The sequence below is a fragment of the Myotis yumanensis genome, unplaced genomic scaffold, assembly GCF_028538775.1.
Source record: "Myotis yumanensis isolate MYYU_CA2020_CCGP unplaced genomic scaffold, mMyoYum1.0.hap1 SCAF_8, whole genome shotgun sequence".
In the NCBI taxonomy this organism is placed as follows: domain Eukaryota; kingdom Metazoa; phylum Chordata; class Mammalia; order Chiroptera; family Vespertilionidae; genus Myotis; species Myotis yumanensis.
Genome location: NW_027223759.1, coordinates 14715343 through 14725442, shown reverse-complemented (window position 1 = coordinate 14725442; position 10100 = coordinate 14715343).

Here is a 10100-nt window from a genome sequence, read left to right as displayed (position 1 = left end):
AATGGGAATATTAGGGAGTCAAACCTACGCACATGCTAAGTTATGGTATCATTATTGTGTAAGTTAACAGGGAGCCAGGGAAGGCTTAAAAAGGGAGGGGCATGATCCGATTTTCATCTTGAAAAATAGCCCTCTGGGCAGCTTTTCTGAAGAAGGAACAGTGGTGGAGGGAGGGAGAGGGGAGTGGTTGAGGAAGGAAGACCAGTGAACGAGAGGCTATTGTAGTATTTCAGGTGGGAAATGATGAAGGTCGGAACTGAACTCACAGTGGCCCTTGAGAATGGAGAGAATGGGGTGGATCCTGAGAAAAGAAAATTGAATCAGTGGGGACTGGTGGGTCCCAGGAGATGGGATGGCGAGAAGGGAACAAGTCCGGTTTCCCGTGTCCAGCTGCAGGCCTGGAGAAAGGCTGGTCCGCACCCAGCAGTATCGGTGTATTCTGGGGAAGGAAGTTGAGGCATTGAGAGGTTCTGGTCCAGCTTCCACAACACATCAGTGGCTGTTCTGGCCTAGAACCCAGGGATTCTGATAGCTGAGCACATTTTCAGGTTGTATTGGAAGAAGAAAGCATCACATGGAACAAAACGACTGCATTGGATTGGGTGATCAGATGAGTTATCTGTGGCAGCAAAGCCCTGCTCCAATATCGGATTTAGCATTTTCCCAACAACCAATGTTCTAAGATGATCAGCAAATGAACAGATGCTGACCAATGCACCCAGAGACGGATGGTTTATTTTGTAACAGCATCGGGATCAGAGTTGTTGACCCGGAAAATGACTGATGCTCAGCACATCCCTGAAGACAGCAGGATCTGGGGACAGAGAAGAGGAGAGTTCTGGACTTGGAAATTCTCTAAATTGCCAGCACTCTTCCTTAAGTGGAATTTTTAACGCAATATTTAAAATTTAATCTTAGCAGTTAGAATCACAGGTTTGCTGTACTTTGCCTAATACATAAAATCCTGAGATGCTCCTGACAGGTGATTTCCCATCCTCCATTTGAATATTTTTATAATAAGAATTTCCCCCAAATTAAGGGCTTTGTCTCTTCCTGTTAAGAAGGAAATAAGATTAGGAACTAATAGAAAAATATTAAGGAAGTTAGTTTTTAGATAAATACTGATTTAAAACTTGTACTTTTATCACCTCCCTCTTAGAGGTTTTATTTCATAGTTCCTATTTTTAATATTAGGGAGAATGAAGCATCCAAATTGTTAATTCCTCTGGGACCAGAAACTTGAACAACTGACTTTGGATGGTGTCTTAGACTCTGAAAGAGGTGAATTTTGCAAACATTGCAGCATTGTCTGTAACATTAAATTCGGTATTTTAAATTTACAGGAAAAGTGTAAGAATAGTATGGAGAAATCCTTTATCAATTTTTTTAAACTGTTACACCATTGCTATGTTCTTTTCTGTTTTCCTCTCTTCATACACACACCCCTCCCCGCCCCCAACCATTTCAGAGTAATTTGAAGATCGTGTACCCTTTATCCCTAGATAACCAAGTATGTATTTCCCAAGAAGAACAATGACATTCTCTTATATGACCATAATATAGTTATCAGAATGAGGAAATTGAATTCATACACTACAATATAGTTCCTATTCACATTACAGCTGCTCCAATCATCTCTACAGCTTCTCTTCCAAGACCCAATCTAGAGTCATGTGTTGTATTTACTAGTAGTTGTCTATATCTCTGAAGTCTCCTTGTGTCTGAAACAGTTCCCAAACCTTTCTTTGTCTTTCGACCTTGGTATTTTTGAAGAATACAGGCTAGTTATTTTGTAGAACTCCCTCAACTTGCGTTTGTCTGGTGTTTCCTTGCAATTATATTTCAAGTTTCGCATGTTTGGCAGGAATGCTATGAAGTGATACAGTGTCCCCAGTGTATAATAGTCGGAAGAGGAAAGGTCCTATAATGATGGTTTGTCTCAATACTGGTAAAGTCAGCTTTGCTCATTTGGTTGCGATAGTAGCTGCCTTGCTTCTCCATTCTGCATTTACTATTTTCCCCTCTGTAAACTTAAGTAACATGTGGGGGGGATGCTGTAAAAATATGCTGTACATCACCAAAATTCACCCATAGTCTTAACATTTATTGGTGATTTTATAATTCTATCATAGTCTATTTTTAGATGTATTGGACTTAAAGCTTTCATTTAATTTCTGAGTGGGTATTATTCTCTTCCTAGTTGTACAGAACAACTTTCCCATCTCTGCATTTATTTACTCATTTACGTTAGTATGGATTTAAGGTTTCTTTATTCAATGAGTTACACTATCATGCATTTTGACGCTCAGATTGCCTCAAATTTCACCAGTGGGAAGCCATCAAGCTGGGTCCTGTCAGCATCGTAATGTGAGTATTTTGCGAGCAGTTAATTGGGTAAAGAAAGCTACTATCTTGTATATTAGGCTGCCTAGCAGCAAGACAATTTTTAAGTGAGGTTTCCTCTGAGGAGCTTTACACGCTGTCTTCCTTTTCTACCAATAGAACAAATTCCTCCTTGCCTTCTTTCCAGATTAGACCCCCAAGGGGCTCAGCAGAAAGGGCTGGAGGATGCCATAAGGGACTGGGGACTTACATAACAAGGTAGTGTTGGCCTTAAAGGACAGATCTAAGTTAGAAGCAAATGAAGGTACTAGAGTGTTCCGATCACCAGTTGCTGATCCTTTGGAGAGATGAATAGATCTACCTTTGGTTTTGTATAGTTTACTGTATCCATTTTACTTTACAATAAAAAGGTTACAAATATATTAGGAAATCTGTTTTGAATCCTTTGGGCCAATCACATTCTTCTGGGTGAGATCCAAGGAATTTCTCTCCAGCGTTGGCCTACCCTCCTGAAAGCCTTTTGGATTACCTCTGATAGAGGGACCCAATTCCAGTCACATGGTCTTTAACTTTTTCAAATACATGCGAGAAGGTGTGTCTCTGAAATGTCCCTGTGGTTTCACCTGGACTGTACACAAAGAATTATGAGTAGAAATGCCTGAGGGTCTTTAGTTAGCTTTTGGGACCTTCCTTCTCTCACTTGATGAATCCATGGCACTTTATTGTTAGGAGAATTTGGGTTGTTTAAAGCTTTCATTTGATTTTTGCCTGGGACTTATTCTATTCCTAGTTGGCCTTGCATTGTTTTGCCTTATGCATTTTTTATATGTTCAGAGACTAAGCTTCAAGATATTTTCTAACTGAATCACATTTTCCTATTTTCAAGCCACAGAATTTTTCTCCTACTTTTTTTCTACTTCAGGAGCATTTCCCTACAAGGTTTTGATACTGAAAATTTCCCAAGTAAAATGCTTAAAGTACATGATAGAAACTGAAAACTTTTAATTTTTATTCCAATATTTTAGAGTTACTCACCTATTTAAAAATTTTCCTATTTCCTAGTTATAGTGACTCCATTTACTAGAATTACTCGATGAAGTTTTTTTTCAAACATGTTTCTATTTTTATTGTTTGAAATAGTTGGTGACTTGTTTTTTCCTGCAAATTAATTACCACACCTTGTACTATTCCATGAAAACCTACAACTTGGATCTTAGCCACAGTTTTTAATCTGTTTTTCCCAGCTGGATCAAATTCTTTATATGAGGGGATTTTTTTCTTATAACTTTGAACATACTTTACCCAATAAATAGATTTGAGCATGTCCTCTAATCCTGACACTTTTGGGGGATATCAGTGTTCCATAAGACCCACAACCTCTCAATGCGGGTACTTCTCTTACAAGTCAGCTGCTCCAGGAACTGGAATTGTACCAGTGCTAAGAGCCAGACAGCTTGGGTTCTGAGTCATTGGGTTTGTTACAGTGTTCTATAAGATTCTTTACTATTATGATGGAAATGCCTTTCAGAATTTCTTTGGAGTTAGCTTGGGTCTCATTTTCCATGAATACATTCTTTTAAAAAATCTTTTTTTGGAAAAAGTATTTTTATTGATTTCAGAGAGGAAGGGAAAGGGGGAGAGAGATAGAAACCTCAAATGATGAGAGAGAATCACTGATCAGCTGCCTCCTGCACCCCGCCCCCGCTGGGGATTGAGCCACCAATCCAGACATACCCTGACCAGGAATTGAACCGTGACCTCCTGGTTCATAGGTCAACGCTCAACCACTGGGCAACACCAGCCGGGCTATGAATACATTCTTCAAATGTCCTGCAGCTATGGCAAGATAAGCAACATCTTTATCTGTGCAATGAGGGCTTTAATCCCTGCCCTTTTGCATAGTTGTGATTAGCTCACCTGATTCAGTGATATGTGTTCCATTTCCTCAGATAGTTGCTGGAAAAGTATCAGGTCTTGTGTGATTGCTTCACAAACTCCCAGCAGAGCACAGGAGGAAATTTCAGATACATGAGAGGATGGAATTTTCCTATTCACGTATTTTTTCCTAGTCCAATTCTCCATTTTGGGAAGTAGTTTGAGCTCACAACTTTGTTTTTCTCCAGCAATGGATTCACTAGTGACTGTGTGTGCAAATTGTATCATTTGCATTGTACATGAAGCATTAACCCATTTGGATTCTCAGTTGCATTTGGAATGTTTTCAAAGCTTCCCATAAGAAACAAAGACCTGCTTGTGATACCTTCTCAGAGCCAAGAAGATATAAACGTTTACACTTGAAATAGTGTGCATGTGGTTATTTTAATTATATAAAGTGTCAGAAACCTTCAAGGTATAGCAGGCCATTATCCTATATAATAAAAGCCTAATATGCTAAGTGTCCAGTCATCCAGTCGTTCGTTCAACCATTCAAAGTGTAATATGCTAATGATATGCTAAGGCCGCTCAACCGCTCGCTCTGACGTGCACTGACCACCAGGGGGCAGACACTCCGAATGGTAGGTTAGCTTGCTGCTGGGGTCCGACCAATTGGGACTGAGTGAGATGGGCCGGACTCCCCTGGAGCCCTCCCGCAGTCCCTCCCCGGCTGGCCAACCTCCCACGTCCCTCCCCAGCCCCAATCGTGCACCTTTGGGGTCCCTCAGCCTAGCCTGTACCCTCTCCCAATCCGGGACCTCTCAGGGATGTTGGAGAGCTGGTTTCAGCCCAATCCCACTCACGCAGGAGCTGCCCCCTGGTGGTCAATGTGCTCCCACAGGGGGAGTACTGCTCAGCCAGAAGCCAGGCTCATGGCTGGCAAGCACAGTAGCGGTGGTGGGAGCCTCTCCTACCTCCATGGCAGCGCTAAGGATATCTGACTGACAGCTTAGGCTCGCTCCCCAGACATCGAACATCAGTTGGACATCCCCCGAGGGCTCCCAGACTGAGAGAGGGTGCAGACCTGGCTGATGAAACCCTCCCCCCCCAATGGGCCTCTAGTTTTGCCTATAAATGGCATAGTGGAAATCAAGTCAATGGGTTTATCTTTTATGTAGCTAATATCATGTGTTTTCTTTGATATAAACTCACTGGGTTCAAAGCCATAGAATAAAACTATGAAGCCACTGCTTTAACCATGAGGTAATCTGATCTTGCAATAGATGTTATCATACAGTACTAAGAAAAATCTGTCAAAAGCCAGTGATGAGCCCTAACTGGTTTGCTCAGTGGATGGAGCATCGGCCTGCGGACTGAAGGGTCCCAGGTTTGATTCCATTCAAGGGCATGTACCTTGGTTGTGGCACATCCCCAGTAGGGGGCGTGCAGGAGGCAGCTGATGGATGTTTCTCATTGATGTTTCTAACTCTATCCCTCTCCTTTCTTCTCTGTAAAATCAATTAAAAAATAAATTTTTTTAAAAAGCCAGTGATGAGAAGAAAATCTTGAAAGCAGCAAGAGAGAAGCTACTTTTCATGTATAAGAGATCCTCAATAAAATTAACTGCTGATTTCTCATCAGAAACCATGGAGTCCATGAAGCAGTGGGATGATATATTCATATTGCTAGGCAAGACGGGGGGGGGGGGGGGGGGGGGCTGGGGGATAGAACAGCCCAGAAACACTTAGTTGAATCTATATGCAAGAATGTGGGGTTTTTTCAACATTCTTTCTCCCAATTCTGAACCCATAGACTCTCTCAAATACTTAAAGTGGGCTTGTTGTCGCTGTCATTCTTTAGACACTGCAGTAGTGGGGCCAGGAGAGAGACAAGGCCAGCTGTGTCCCTTTGTAAACTGGGGTCATTTGCAAGGCAGGAATTCTTGATTCTCTAGCTGCTGCGATATTTGTCCTAGTTTTCAGGCAACGCCATGATATTTTCCCCAGAATCTATTGGATAAAATGCATATTTGTATTCAAAGCCACTTTGGATGTGAAGACCTTAATGATAAAGGCCATCAGGAACTATGCCATCATAATATTGTCACAGCTGCAGCAGGAAGATGTCATGAGCCAGGTTATGTTTTAATGTTATTTTATGATAACTCAGAGTTCCCATTGAAGATGCAGAAACTGTTTCATCGTGTGTGTGTGTGTTTGGACCTCTGCTTTTCCCCTCAGAATCCCCACCCCCATCCCACACATCAATTTTCTCTCATTACTTTTTGTCTAGGGATTATTACAGACAAGGTTGACTGTGCTGAGTTAGCCATTGCGAATCCAGATTCCAAGGTAACCTCCAAAGGAAACATACAGATCAGGGGCAAGAACTGGAACCTAAGGGTTAATGATTGGGCATCTTCCAAAGTCTGAAGTTCTAAGTGTTTTTCCAGCGCTGCCTGGGGGCTTCTATTGCAGCAGCACATCCCTCCCTGCCAGGCAGCCAGGCAGCCACACTCAGCACCTCCCCTGGGCCTCTGATGAGGCACTGGTCCTTGAGGGAAATTCAGACTCCCTGGGGGTGGTCTCAGGACCCCAGGCTCCTCCTCAGCAATTCTGCTTCCCTTCGCAGATTTTTCCTTCCAAAGGTGGTCTGCTGGCCCAACCCATAGGGGCGCTGACAGTAACTATGTGGTCCAGAGGTTAAGAGTAGGGTGATAGCCCGGCCGGCATGGCTCAGTGGTTGAGCATCGATCTATGAACCAGGAGGTCACGGTTTGATTCCTGGTCAGGGCACTTGCCTAGGTTATGGGCTTGATCCCCAGTGTGGGGCATGCAGGAGCCAGCTGATCAATGATTCTCTCTCATCATTGATGTTTCTATCTCTCTCTCCCTCTCCGTTCCTCTCTGAAATCAATAAAAATATATTTTTAAAAAGGGTAGGGTGATAAAGGATAATTTAAAGTATGTAAATAACTGGTATAGTAAAAAGGGGGCCTTAATGTGATTTAGTGCACTTTGTGCTAACACTAGAAGAAAAAAAAAGAAATAATGTCCTTTCTAAAGCTATGTATTACACAATAGACTTCCAAAATAGCTCAAGTGTTGTTTGAACAACATGTTTTCCATAAAAGAATGTTCCTTGACTGCAAGGAGCAGATTAGTACCCACAAATACCTTTAGCTCTGAAGGCTTTTACCCATACAGGAGAAAAAAGTTACTCCCTCTGGGGTTGAGAGGCGGGGATAACTTAGTAGAACCATCACTTATATTTAGAATGTACATCTACCCCACGGGCAAACCAGAGGACAGGGGTCACCCAAGGATGTGCTCAATATAGAAGTCACTGTATTGCCAAGTTCTAGTGCTCACTCCCAGTCTCTGGGGATAAGAAGAGATGAGTCACTTAGTGACATTTTGGAATTACCCAGAGCTGAATGGGCTATTCCATATCTTGTCCTTTAATAGTTTAGATACACAACAATAATAATTGCAGCTAACGCTTATTAGCCTCCTATAAACACTGACTTAGATGTTTTAGTTGATTGCTTACTTAATGCTTGCACCTTGGGGTGCCAGTTCCATTATTTCTTTCATGTCATACATGAAGTGGGGCACAGAGGTATCCAGATCATGCTGATGGTGCTCTGGTCATCTGTTGTTGCTTAATGGCTTAAGGGCTTCAGACAGCAATAATTACTTTATGGTTCTCGACATTGGGCTCACCTAGGCAGTTCTCACATAGTGATTCTCACAGTCAGATGATGGCTATAGCTGGAGTCATCTTGAATGTTTCCTCACTCACATACCGGCTGGCTGGGGCCCCACTGTCACCCAGAGCCCCACACATGACCCCTCCATGTGGCCTGGACTTCATGGCATCACAGCTGGACTCCAAAAGTAAGCATCCCAGGAACTGGTCAAAGCTGTATCACCTTATAAAAAACAAAACAAAACAAATTTTACTGTGAGTTCATAATAGACTAACAGGAAGTAGCTAATATACTAATAGAACCCTTCACTCAGCTTCTCCCAATGGTGAGATCACTATAACTGTAGACCAATATCATAACCAGAAATTGACATTTGCACAATACTATTAACTAGGCTATGAACTTGGTTTTACAGGGTTTTACACGCACTCATTTGTGTGTGTGTGTGTGTGTGTGTGTGTATTCTTTGCAATTTGATTCCATGTTAAGACGCATGTAATCACCACTACAATCATCATACAAAACTGTCCCATAAAGGGACTCCCTTGTGCTATCCTTTTATAGCGACACCCACCTTCCCTACCCCCATACCTGTCCCCTGACAACCACTGACCTGTTCTCCATCTCTATATTTTATTATTTCTAGAATGTTATATAAACAGAATCATACATAGTATGTAACCTTTTGAGATTGGCTTTTTTTCACTACACAAAATGCCCTTTAGATCCATCCAACTATGCAGATATTATTTGATAAGTCCTTGGCAAACAGAACTTAGCCAAGGGACTAGAGAGTGAAAAGAGAGAGTAGGCCAGCAGTGGTCCCGGACGTGAACAGTTTCCATGGCTTATGGATACCTCATCCCAATAACTTGTGGTGATTAATGGTTCCAAGTAAACACAATCCTGCATTCACAATGTTGCATCCTTTTTCTTAAATTTTATGATATTCAATTTGTATAAACTTCAGGCTCAACAAAATCTGGTGGAACCTCCTGGGTGCAATATAAATTCAATGTGGAGGGAACAGCTCACCTATAAAAATTCAAATCTGGAGTTTTGCTGTCACTCAGAGAACAGCTGAGACATCAGGCCCCCAAGAGATCTGGTGGGTGGAGAGGAGTGGGAATGAAGCCAAAGTGGTATTGATAACAGACACCCAGGCCTAGATGGGCCAGAATAACAAGCTGCCTCTGTCCAGGGGCATGGAGGAGGCTCACTTACAGGCCATGGTTAGGAGTCTGGCCGTTTTTCTAAGAGCAACTGGACAGCACCAGCAAGCTTTAAGCAAAAGAGGAAGTGTTTACTAGTATGGTAAGGAGGCCAGTGCCTGAACGGGGGATGCTTACACCAAGGTGATGGTTCTTCGGGATTTCCACTGTGTCCACAGACATCAGGTAGAACCACCCTAAGTGTGTAAGGGGTCAGAGTTCACTGGCTTCCCCAGAAATCCTTGCTTGGCCAGTTGACCCCTGGGTCTGCAGCCAAGTGCTAACACAACCCCTGCGGGAGGTGGATTTCTCATATCCTCTCTGCTTTCTGATTAATCATTTAGATGGGAAACTGAATCCTACTCAGGTTTAAAAAAAAAAAAAGTGAACTCCAGGTCAGAATCACAATCTTGTCCCAAATAGATGACTTTTCCCCGCTCCCGGTTGGGGCATTGGGGGTGTATTTAAAAAACAAATTATTTTCATTCAGTCGCCGTTTCCTAGCAACCACAAAAACACATCTGCTTTCCTGCATGTGTGAGCACCGGCCTGAGCAGATGCCCCCAGAAGCAGGGAGAGAACAAAAGCCCAGGAATCGGTCTCCTTTGGTGGGAGACTCTGAAAGGGGACTTTGTTAAGAGCCCTGCATTTCGTAGAACACGCTTTGAGAGACCCACACCATCGCTGTCTCTGAATTCTGAATGGCTATGGCCGGAGTCATCTTGAATGTTTCCTCCCTCATAACCGGCTGGCTGGGGCCTCACATGGCACTGTGACCCAGAGCCCCATTGACCTCTGTCTTATTATTTCTAGTTGGGGGCCTGAAGGGAGTGTGCAGATGTTCTTCGGGGCATGATATTCCTAGAGAATATGGGGGCTGTGCCTTCAGGGGGTTTTAATGAAGCAGCTAACGCCTGAGACCGCTGACATCTTTCCAGTAGCTCTTCTGTGTGTATTTC